Source organism: Choloepus didactylus, chromosome 4, assembly GCF_015220235.1.
Source record: "Choloepus didactylus isolate mChoDid1 chromosome 4, mChoDid1.pri, whole genome shotgun sequence".
NCBI lineage: Eukaryota > Metazoa > Chordata > Mammalia > Pilosa > Megalonychidae > Choloepus > Choloepus didactylus.
The window spans coordinates 43,940,873-43,954,100 of NC_051310.1; the positions used below are offsets into that span (position 1 = coordinate 43,940,873).

Below are 13,228 nucleotides of genomic sequence, written 5' to 3' on the forward strand. Positions count from 1 at the left end.
AAGTTTCTAAATGACATCGCTTAAAATTCAATGTCAAATAATCTGAAATCAGTAATGAGGCAGAGTTAAACACAACAGGTTTAAAAGCTTTTAATAAAGGATAAGACTCATCAGCAGATTTTTAATAACGACAGTTTTTAGGTTAAGGCGCAAACAAAATGTAGCTTTTGTTTAAACTACAACTTCTGCACCAATTTTAAACATTACAAATAACGTTTAACTATAAATATGATGCCAAGAAAATGAGAAGTTTATGATCCAAAAGATCCCAAAAGAACTGGAAAGAAACCACAGTTAATCCATAGGATCCTGCCCTAATGGAGACTACATTCTGGTGAGACAACAGATATTAATAAGGAAACAATAAATGAGATGACTTCAGATAAAAGATTATGAAGAAAATGAGACAGGGTAATACAATAGATAGTGATGTTTGGAAGAGGCAACATTAAATAAGATGGTGAGAGATGGCCTATTTTAGGGGATGATATTCGAGTTGAGACCTGAAAGACAAAAAATGAGTCACCCATGTGAGGATCCAGAAATAAAGGTCCAGGTTGAAAGAACAGAAAGTTCATTTATACGTGGCTATCACAAGAAAACTAAATATATATCCCAAACTGACATCCACTTTTTTCCGACTTCTGTTAATAGTTCCACCAGTTCTGAGATCTTTATCTCCCTCAAGCCCTATTACCCAATTGCCAAGAACTGTTGATTCCACAAGGTTTTTAGAATCCATTATCCTAATTTAAACATTCTTTTCTCACCTGAAATATTTAACAGTCTTGCTGATTTTCTGGTCCTATCTCCTTCATAACAGCCCGTACACTTCCATGAGACTAAAACATACCCAATTTCTTCAAGTCCTAATTCAAAACTATCTTATCGATGAGGTCATCACTGTTTCAATCAGAAAGGTATCCATTCTCTTTATTCTGAATTCCCATAATTTTACCCATATCAGTAGAGGGCAGGAAATGAAATAACAAATCAGACAACAAGACAGCAAAGTAATAATGGAGAAACGAGTTTAAATGTCTCAGTTATCACAATAAATATAAATGATTTACCCTTGCTACTTAAGACATATTGTCCAATTGAATTTTTTAAATTCAGCTTTATCAAAAATCCAGCTAAATCAGCAGGATATGGAAAGCTGTCTATTTAAATCTATTTATGAGGAAAAAAACATTAACAGGGATAAAGCAATTCATTACATTAAGATAAAAAATACAATTCACCAAGAAAATGTAACAATTCTGAATTTGTATACACTTAATAAAATGATCTTAAAATATACAAAGCAATAATTGCTATAATTACATGAAATAGTTGCCAATTTTATCATTATGCTGCTGAGAGATTTCAGTGCACCATTCTCAATTATTGATAAGTCAAGCAGAAAGAAAAAGTCAATAAATAAAATATTTGGACAACAACATATTCAATGACCCTGACTTGGCCAAAAAGACAACCCTTTACCCAACTATGGGAATAAACATGCTTCTCCAGTATACTTCAAACATTTAGAAAACCTATACTAGGATACTAGGCCATTAAACAAGTCTCTAAAATTCTCCTTAGTTCATGGTTTAGGCTTCAGATGGTTTTCCCTTCATTAATCATCCAGATAATTGCATTCCAAAGACGCTATTGCTATCCTCATAGCTTTAAAACTAACTTTATATGGAATACACTAAGCCAGATAAAGTTTTAAAAAAATAAAAAATAAAAAATACTTGAAGGAAAAACTCCCTTAATTTAAAAAAACTTCTAAAGTAAAAATCCAATAAGGAAAGATTTCAAAGGGGAGTAGTAGTACTATACATTATAACACAAAGCCACATAAATCTGCACTCACAGACAGAAAAAGGATATAACTCCCAACACTCAATTCAGTTGGTTATCAATAGTGCAACGTCTGTAGCTTATATAAGACATATCTTTTCCGCATGCAAACTTGCAGGCACCTAGCAACTTTGAACATTCCTGGAAAAAATTATATAAAACATGTATTTGTAACTAAAAGATTATCTTTATAACTTCCTTTTCTCATACCATGATTCTAGGCCATATGACTGTCATGAAATAAAAATAAAGTAACACAGCTGGAAAAAATAGCTGGAAAAAAATAATGCTGCTTTTAAAATGTACTATACATACATTCTAAAATATACATTTACCAAATATCAAAAGATTTATTTTCAAATGTTACTTTGGCTCCTCTTAAATATTTCTTAGATGCCAGTGGTTTTCAACCAGAGGTAATTTTTGCATCACCACCCCCAGGGGAAATTCGGTATGTCAGGAGACATTTTTGATTGTCACGACTGGGGAGGAATGAGGTGCTACTGGTATCTAGTGGGTAAAGGCCAGGATAGCTGCTAAACATGCACAGGACAGCCCCCTACACAAAGAATTATAAGGTACAAAATCTCAGTAATGCCGAAGTTGAGAAACCGTGTTAAAGCAAACACTGGAATATTTGCTAATTCAAAATTGAGGCATTCTAATTCAATATTGAAGCATTCTACTTCTATTCTAAGTCTTAAAATTGGGTAAAGCACAATGCTAGTGGTCAATAAGAGGGGGGATGGGGGTGGGTTAGTGGCCAGGGAAACCTCAGGGGTGCTTTCATCTCTTTGAGATAAATGAGAACAGAGCTTAGGACTGTCTGACATGGCCATGCAATCTTTGAATCTATTGTTAGGAATGCTCCTTTTGTGATACCCTAAAGGAGAAATGATATTTGTCTCCAATTTTCACAGAGAACAATACTATAATAAAGATTTACATCCAGGGGATAATGTCCTATTTGTAATAACAATATACCCAAATACTGTGCTTTTCTACTGCTGAACCAAGAATATGTTAGTATATAGCTTTCTGGGAGCAATGGGCTATGATCACTCCAGCAAAACACAGTCTGCCTCTGTGGGTATGATCACCTTTCCTCAAAATCACGTGGGTTACATGGACTAATATGGATACTCAAATGTTAGGATTACTGTTAAGAAACAGAAGAGAAAAGGGGAGACTGCACACCTGATAGGAAACTAGAAATGACTACTAAATTCATATATATACACATACACAAACACAGATATACATACATATGTATACACACACCTATATATCAAACACACAGGCATCTCCCTCATAAAATTAGGAATCAATTCCTAATGAAAACAATTAACTGGGAGCTGATTTGCCATAATTTAAATATGAAACATTTATGTTTCTTCCTATGTCCACCCAAACCCCCAAACCAAATTAATAAAATATAAGTAAAATGTATATATATGACAGATGTTTTAAGATGGAAAATGCTTAAATCAACGTTTCCTAATTCTAATCATCAAACTATTAACATGGCTGGTAACAAAAAGTTGTGTACTACTACATAAGCCCTTTTGTTGATATGCTGGCTGCATGTTTTAAAAATATCTATACGTGATGCTGCTGTTCACACCAATTTTATCTGGAATGTAATTCAATACTTTTCCCACATGTGGTTTTGTTAAAAATTCTTTATTGCCTTTGGGTATATAAATATCCATTTTTCCTTTATAAAATAATAATAATGGGGGGGTTAGGGGTATGGGATGTGTGGGATTTTCTTGTGTCTTTTTATTTCTCTTTCTACAGTAATTCAAATATTCTAAAAATGATCATGGTGATGAATACACAAGTACGTGATGATACTGTGAACCACTGATTGTATACTTTGGATGGACTGTATAACATGTGAGTTTCTCAATAAAATTACATTTTAAAAAATTGAAGCATTCACTTGTCCAATTATATTTAATAAGTTCCTCATATATTCAAGACAAAAAGTTAAAACAGCCACACTTACTTGCTAATCAACTAAAATACCAGATGGTATTTTAGCCCATTACGTTTCAACTCTTTTTCAAGTACTGTTAGTTTCCAAATAGTAAACCAAGGCTGAAAGATTCTTAAATATCACCTAATTCACTGCATTTCAAAATACTCAGGAAGGCAGTTTTCAAGGACGATCCTGACAGTAAGTGGTGAAGTAAGAGCAGAATCTCACAAAAGTGAAAGAAATCCTTTTTTCAAGGCTCAAGAAAAAATAGTTCCTCTGATTTAGATGTTTAAAAACAAAACACCTTATACATTCCTCTTATTTCACAAATGACAAAGGAAGGTCCAAAAAATTAAAGTCACTTCTCAAGGTTATATAAGTATTTAGTGGTGGAGATCAGTAAATCCAAAAATTCAAAAGGCAATGATCATGAACAGAGTAGCAGGGGACTAGATGGATAAAACTACTGCTACTAGAGGTGGGGCAAGATGACAGCACAGTGAAATGTGTATTTAGTTAGTCCTCTAGAGCAACTAGTAAATACCCAGAAACAACTAGTATATAGTCTGGAACAACTGTTGGGGGACATCTGTGACTGGACACACATCCTACACTAGCCTGGAATTGGTGGAATGGCTGAGATAACAGCACAGAACTTTAAGTAAAGCTCCCCAAACCGTGGAGCTGGTGCCCTCCCCCACCAGCAAGGCAGTGTGAGCTGAAATACTTCCCTCTGGAAAAAAGAAGCTGCTTACCTGGAGCGAGGGACAGTACCTCAAGCAGGCTCCAATTGTGGTTTTAATTAACAAGTTTGGACTACTGAATACAAGCTACAATGACAGATAAACCCTGAGCAAACAAGAAAGGAACCTGAGGTTCCTCCCTACAGAGGGGAGGCAGGGCTGACAGAAAAAAAAAAAACGTAAATAAATTAAAACAGAGGCTTCTGGAGACGGCAGAGATCAGAATACTGAAAAACAGCTGTGTGCCAAGAAAAGGGGCACAGAGAACTGTGTAACAATACTGGTCAACTGGCAAAACTGGGGGGCTGGGGACTGGCTCTGAAAAGGGGCTTTTGCTCTTTTTCCTTTTTCTCCCTCTCATTCTAAGCAGCTCATTAGAGAAAGCCTCAGGCATTTTCAACTGTCAGTGCTGATCCAGGCAAGGATGGAGTTAACAGAGTCAGAGAGACAAAGGAGGAATTCAAGTGTAGAAGATAACTACCTAAAGGGTGTATCTTCCCTAAGAAAAGTGGGGAGGGGCCCAGTTCAAGTGACTGCCCTCCCTCAGAGATTTCAGACCTCAGGGCCTGGGAGTGGTGGGGTAGAAACCAGAAAAAACTTAAGTTTGGCTTCCAACACCCTTCACCTCTGGCCAGGACAGTGTTCACTGAGAATTAAAGTGATGGCACCTTTTTACACCAGTAGGAAGTACCACCTGCTGGACAGGATAGGAAAAGCACTGAGTCTAGAGGCCTCACAGGAATCTGACAACCTGCTCCTCAGGGGAACATGATACTTAAACCTGGGACCATCTGGTCTGGGAAAATCTTATTGGGGTAATCAAGGAAACCAGATGCCTAGACAACAAAAAAAATTTCAAGTCACATTAGGAAACAAAGATATGGCCCAGTCAAAGGAACAACACTACACCTCAACTGAGATACAGGAATTGAAACAACTAATTATTAACCAAACAAATCTAAATCAACAAGTTGGAAGAAGATATGGCAAAAGAGATGAAGGATATAAAGAAGACATTTGGCAAACAAAAGGAAGAACCTGAAAGTTTGAAAAAGCAATTGGCAGAACTTATGGGAATGAAAGGCACAAAAGAAGAGATGAAAAACACAATGGAGACATACAACAGCAGATGTGAAGAGGCAGAAGAAAGGATTCAGGAACTAGAGGACAGAACAGCTGAAACCCTGTACACAAAATAACATAGGGAAAAGAATGGAAAAATATGAGCAGCCTCTCAGGAAACTGAATGACAACATGAAGCACATGAATGTACATGTCATAGGTGTCCCAGAAGGAGAAGACAAGGAGAAAAGGGCAGAAACAATAATGGAAGAAATAATCACTGAAAATTTCCCATCTCTTATAAAAGACATAAAATTACAGATCCAAGAATCACAGCATGCCCCAAACAGAATATATCTGAATAGACCTACACCAAGACACTTAATAATCAGATTATCAAATGTCAAAGACAAAGACAGAATTCTGAAAGCAGCAAGAGAACAGCAATCCATCACATATAAGGGAAGCTCGATAAGAATATGTGTGGATTTCTCAGCAGAAACCACGGAGGTGAGAAGGCAGTGCTATGATATATTTCAGATAATAAAGGAGAAAAACTGCCAACCAAGAATTCTATACCGAGCAAAACTGTCCTTCAAAAATGAGGGAGAGTTAAAAATATTCTCAAACAGACACTGAGTTTGTGAACAAGATACTTGCTCTACAGGAAATACTAAAGGGAGTGCTACAGAAAGAAAGAAAAAGACAGGAGAGAGATGTCTGGAGCACAATATTGAGTGATGGTAGCACAATAATATAAATACAATGAACAAAGATGACTCTGAGTACTGTTGAAAGAGGAAGGTTAGGGGCATGTAGGACACCAGAGGGAAAGAGAGAAGATAAAGATTGGGACTGTATAACTTAGTGAAACCTAGAGTGGCAATGATTGTGATGAAATGTACAAAAATGTTTTTACATGAGGGAGAACAAATGAATGTCAAATTTGCAAGGTGTTAAAAAAGGGGTGGTATTGAAGAAAAAATACAATCAGTGCAAAACAGTTTATAGTTAACAGTAACACTCTAATATGCTTCCATTAAATTAACAAAGGCAATATACTAATGCTAAATGTCTATAAGAGGGGGATATAGGAAGGGGTATGGGATTCTTGGTATTGGTATTATTGTCTGACTTTTTCACTGTATTTTTTTTTTATTTTGAAATAATTTCAAACATATAGGACAGTTGCAAATACAATACAAACCCCATACAGAGAAAAGAGAACTCCAACCCCCCACCCTAGATATCTCTATCTACCAATTTTACATTTTGCTACCTTTGCAGTACCTTTTTTCTCTTTCCTTCCTTCCTTCCTCTCTCCTTCCCTCCCCCCTCTTCCTTTCAACTATTATCTATCAATTATCTATCTACCTATTTATCATCTTCTGAACATCTGAGAGCAGGTTGCATATATCATACTCCTTGAACTCATACTTCCATGCACATTTCCTACGAACAAGGATATTAACTTACACCATTAACTTAACTGCAGTTAATTCAAGAAAATTAATATGGATATAAAGCTTAAATTCTATATTCCAATTTTTCTTTATGCCCCCTTTGAGCTTTTCTCCTCCATTTTTAGATCCACTCCAGTATTGTATATTGCACTGATTGCCATTAACTCTTAATTAACTTAAAAAAAAAAAACTATCTCAAAAAAATTTTTTTTAAAGATACAATAAAAAAACATTTCAAACAAACCATAACAAGGGAGTAAGAAAAAGACAACTAACCTAAAATAACTACTTTACTTCCAACATGTTCCTACTCTACCCTAAGAAAATAACCTAATATAGCAACATTTCTGTGAACTTGTTCCTACCATACCCATCAGAAACTAACAAACTATAGTCATTCCCGGGCATTCCCAGAACATTAAATTTACCCATGATAGCTTATCTGTTCTTATTGGGTTATGGTTTCCCCTTCATTAATTGCTCTCTATCGCTAGTTCCCCTACATTTTACATTATAAACCATTTATTTTAGGAGTGTGTTGTTTAACATCCAGTTGTTTGTGAATTTTCTAAGTCTCTGATGGTTATTGACTTCTAATTGTATTCCATTGTGGTCAGAAAATGTGCTTTGAATAATTTCAATTTTTTTAAAATTAATTGAGGCATGTTTTATGTCCCAGCATATGGTCTAATCTGGAGAAAGTTCCATGATCACTAGAGAAGAATGTGTATCCTGGTGATCTGGAATGTTATGTTCTATATTTGTCTGTTAAATCAAATTCATTTATCAGATTGTTTAGCTTTTCAATTTCCTTATTGATCTGTCTGGTTGATCTATCTATAGGAGAGAGGGATGTGATGAAGTCTCCCACAATTATTGTGGAAACATCAATTGCTTCCTTTAGTTTTGCCAGTGTTTCTCTCATGTATTTTGTAGCACCATGACTGGCTGCATAAACATTTATGATTGTTATTTCTTCTTGCTGAATTGTCCCTTTTATTAGTATGTAGTGGCCTTCTTTGTCTCTCTTAACATCCTTGCATTTAAAGTCTATTTTATCTGAGATTAATATGGCTACTCCTGCTTTCTTTTGGCTGTAGCTTGCATGAAATATTTCTTCCATCCTTTCACTTTCAATTTCTTTGTGTTGCTGTGTCTAAGATAAGTCTCTTGTATGCAACATACTGATAGTTCGTATTTTTTAAATCCATTCTGCCAATCTGTATCTTTTAATTGGGGAGTTTAATCCATTTACATACAATGTTATTACTGTGAAGGCATTTCTTGAATCAGCCATACTATCCTTTGCTTTTATGTTTCTCAGATATATTTCTCGCCCCCTCTCTTAAAGTCCTTTAATGAACCAAGATTGAATCTCATTAGTACTGAACGTTTCTCCATCTCTCTCTCTCCTTTTCTTTGTTTCTCTGTTGCTAGGGCTCCCTTTAGTATCTCAAGCAGGGCAGGTCTTTTATTAGCAAAATCAGCATTTGTTTGTCTATGAAAAATTTAAGCTCTCCCTCAAATATGAAGGAGAGCTTTGCTGGATAAAGTATCCTTGGTTGGAAATTTTTCTCTCTCAGGATTTTAAATATGTCATGCCACTGCCTTCTCACCTCCATGGTGGCCTCTGAGTAGTCACTACTTAGTCCTATGTTGTTTCCTTTGTACGTGGTGAATTGCTTTTCCCTTGCTGCTTTCAGAACTTGCTCCTCTTCAGTATCTGAGAGTCTGATTGGAATATGTCTTAGAGTGGGTTTATTTGGATTTATTCTATTTGGAGTTCGCTGGGCATCTACGCTTTGTGTAGAAGGTTTGGGAAGTTATCCCCAACAATTTCTTTGAATACACTTTCTACACCTTTACCCTTCTCTTCCCCTTCCGGGACACCAATGAGTCTTATATTTGGACATTTTATTTTATCTATCATATCCCTGAGGTCCATTTCAATTTTTTCAGTTTTTTTCCCCATTCTTTCTTTTGTTCTTTCATTTTCCATTCTGTGGTCCTCGAGGTCACTGATTCATTGTTCAGCTTCCACTAGTCTGGCACTATGAGTATCCAGAATCTTTTTAGTTTGGTCAACAGTTTCTTTTATTTCCATAAGATCATCTATTTTTTTTAATTTACTCTTGCAATTTCTTCTTTATGCTCCTCTAGGGCCTTCTTCATGTCCTTTATATCCTGTGCCATGCTCTCGTTGTTTGTCTTTAGTTCTTTGATTAACTGCTCCAAGTACTGTGTCTCCTCTGAGCTTTTGATTTAGGTGTTTGGGTTTGGGTCATCCGTATCACCTGGTTTTATCATATGCTTTAAATTTTTCTGCTGTTTCTGGCCTCTTGGCATTTGCTTTACTTGATAGGGTTCTTTTAGGATATGTAGTATTATTCAAGGACAAATCTCTGATTTGTCAGATCTACAGCTTGGTGGCATACACTTTCTCTAACTAACCAGCAGATGGTGTCCACGAGTCACCTATTACCCTCAAGACAGTTCTCCCCAAATTTGTCTTTGTGGTGTGTGGGAGTCTGATTCTTGTGGGGTCCAATTGGTGCACCAAGTGTGGGTATGCTGTTGGTGCTGTCCGCCCTGAATGTGGGGCATGTGTCTGAGCGGTTAGGAAGGGAGGGCAGCTTTAATAATCAAACCTCCTAGGTGTTCCTGGAGATTCCAGGCTGTTGCAAGAGCTTAAACATTGATTTCAGTCTCGCCACAGACTATCTCTGCCGCTGACCCACAAGTCTTTGGTACTGGCGTATTGTCCCTGGGATTTCTGAGTGGGTCCCTCTTCCAAGCCGTCCCCTTCTAGGGCCTCTGCTGAGGGAAGGTTATGCTGCGTCACAAGTGCACACCATCCCTCAAGGGAAGTTCTGGGCCACCAGGCTGTGTAGGTGCATTCCAAGCCTGCTGTAAGGATGGCTGTATGGGGCTTTGTAATTTCCCCCTTTCGCACAGCTCCGCCTTCCCAGCTCCAGGACAATTAGCTGTGGGTGCACGAAAGGCTGTTGTCCACGCCTGATATTGTGGCGTGTGTGCATGTTGTTGAAAACACTTCCTGTCAAACTGGGTTTTTTGGCAGGGCTCTGGGCTGTGGCTCCAGCGCCGGGCAGGAGCATTCCCAGCCCACCGGCAAGATGGCTGCAAGGGGCATGGCTTTTTTCCCCTTTTGGCTAACCTCTGCCTGCCTCGCTCTGATACAATTAGCAGCAGTTGCGCGAAAGGCTATCTTCCATGCCAGATATTGGGGAGTTTGCACAGCCCATTCCTGCCGCGCTTAACTGTGCAGTTCTTGCTGCTGTATCTGCAGCTGCTTTTGGGTTTTTTAAAAAAGATCTAGCCCACCTCCAAATGCCAACCCTTTTTCCCACACCACAGCGTGGCTGCTGGATATTCAACGGCTTACTCACTCGTTTCAGAAGGCAGACTCCCGGTTTCACCAAGTTCATAGTCCCTGTGGTTTTAGCAGACCTTGTCCAGCTGGTGCATCGCTGGAACTGGTGTTGTGGGTGACTTTCTGGCTTTTACTAGTATTTTTCATGGAGGTGCCCCCTAGCTGCCATCTTAGGTTCTCCCCCTTTCATTGTATTTTAATTTCTTTTCTTTTGTTGCTTTTTACTTGTCATTTTTTTTTCTTTTTCTTTTTTCTTTTTACTTTTTTCGCCTCTTCCTCTTTGTGGAAGAAATGGAAATATCCTTATATAGACAGTGTTGGTTAATGCAGAACTATGTGATTATACAGGGAAACAATGATTGTTTACGTAGGATGGAATGTATGGTGTGTGAATAAAACAAGTCTAAAAAATAAACAGAGGGATACAAGTGCTGGAGAAAATGTGGGGAAAGGAATGTACCTAATCACCATTGGTGGGGAAATAGAATGGTGCAGCCCATCTGGAGGGCAGTGTGATTGTTCCACAGGAAGCTAAGCCTGGGGTTGCCAGATGGTCCTGCAACTTAGTCATTGGGTATATACAGGGAAGAACTGAAAAGAGGGACATGAATGGACATTTGCACAATGGGGTTTATGGTGTCAGTATTCATGATTTGCAGTGGATGGACATGGCCTAAGGGTACGTCCACTGATCATGGAATGGCAATCTGTGGTGTATACACACAATGGAATATTGAGCTCCTACAAGAAAGAGTGAAGTTGTGAGGTGAATGGACATTGAGGAAAGTATGTTGAGTGAAATAAACCAGAAATGAAAAGAAAAACATTATAATGCCTCACTAATATGGACTAACTATAATGTGCAAGCTCTGACAATTGAGTCTGAGAACACAGGTTATCAGGGGAAGGCTTACTGTAAACGTTCCTAGATTGTAAGCTCTTACAGCAGTTACATCTATTTCTGAGTAGTAATGGTTAGTTCTAAATTCTGAGATGCTGAGCTCTTTGTGTATAATCTGTAGGTCTCGGTCCCTGGAACTCTGGGTATCTGTGTGACACCTGAGATTCAGAACCAGAGTCCAACAGCTATGAATGTCAGCATTACCCCATACAGCAAATGTTAAGGAGTCTGAAGAAAGAGATCAGTCTTCAATTAGAGATCTGACTGAAATAGACTTGGTTAAAACTAAGGTAAATAAGACTAAAGGGTAAAAGACGATACTGATGATATTTTTAAAACTTCAACTACTGTGTGAGACTAAAGAAGAGATGCTTATTACGTGCAAAATCTCTATTTTTTTTTTTTTTTTTTTGGTAACACACTATATATTCTAACTTGTATGGTCAGTTTATTCAAACAACATAATTACATGGAACGTTGAATAGGGAGTGAAATCTGGTTGGTTTGTATGGGTTAGTGTGAAGTCCCAATACATCTCAGAGTAATTTGGTTAGAGAATAAAGATGTATTTGCAAAGCCCCCTTGAGGGACTGGGGGAAAATGTGGAAATATTAAATTTCCCCACTTGGGGAATTACTGTTATTCTCACAAACACTGGGGGCTACCAATTTAGAAAGCCGAGCCCTTGATCTTTGGACTTGCCCTTATGAAGTTTGTTACTGCAAAGGAGAGGCTAAGCCTATGTATAATGGTGCCTATGTTTCACCCCCAGAGAACCTTTTTTGTTGCTCAGATGTGGCCTCTCTAAGCCAACTCTGCAGGTAAACTCACTGCCCTCCCCACTACATGCGACATGACTCCCAAGGGTGTAAATCTCCCTGGCAATGTGAAACATGACTCGCGGGGATGAGCTTGGCCCTGGTACCATGGGATTGAGAAAGCCTTCTTGACCAAAAGGGGAAAGAGAAAGGAAACAACATAAAGTTTCAGTGGCTAAGAGATCTCAAATAGAGTTGAGAGGTCATTCTGGAGGTTATTCTTATGCATTATATACATATCTGGTTTTAGTTTTTTGGAATAGCTAGAAGGAAATACTTGAAACTGTCAAAGTGAAACCCAGTAGTCTTTATTCTTGAAGACAATTGTATAACTATATAGTTTACACTGTGTGACCATGTTATTGTGAAAACTTTGTGGGTCCCACTCTCTTTATACAGTGTATGGCCAGAAGAATAGAAAAATGAGGGCAAAAAGCAAATAAATAATAGGGAGAGACAAGGAATGGGATATTTTGGGTGCCCTTTTTTACTTTAACTTTTATTCTTTTTCTTTTGTGTGTGTGGTAATGAAAATGTTCAAAAATTGACTGTGGTGACGAATGCATAACCATATAATGGTACTGTGAACAACTGATTGTACACTGTGGATGACTGTATGGTATATGAATATAGCTCAATAAAATTAAAAAAAAAACAAAAACAAAAAACACTGCTAAGTAAATTGCTTTATTCTGTATATTGAGACCTGAGTGGGAAAGCATACACATTTTGAGTAATATTTTCTAGCATATGATACATTCCCCATTAATTCCTTATGATCTGGCTTCAGCGACAAAATATATGCTAATCCTCACACAGCCCTAGAAATATAAGTACTATTGCTATCCCCAGGGTTAAATGAGGAGACAGGTTTAAAGAAGCAAAGTATTTTGCCCAAAGAATACCTCAAAATAAACATTCAACATTCATAACAGGTATTCATGTACATGGTCTCAGAGCCTTTATACTATATAATCCTTACAACATCCCTGTATCATAATTTAAAATTCTTATC

The 13,228-nt window shown here is 37.5% G+C and overlaps 1 protein-coding gene across 3 annotated transcripts in view; it reads right to left on the reverse strand.

Annotated features, from left to right (window-relative positions):
* The window catches only part of MPP5 (membrane palmitoylated protein 5), a 142,923-nt gene that overhangs the window by 95,404 nt on the left and 34,291 nt on the right, over positions 1 to 13,228 (reverse strand). The gene's annotated exons all lie outside the window — the stretch shown is intronic.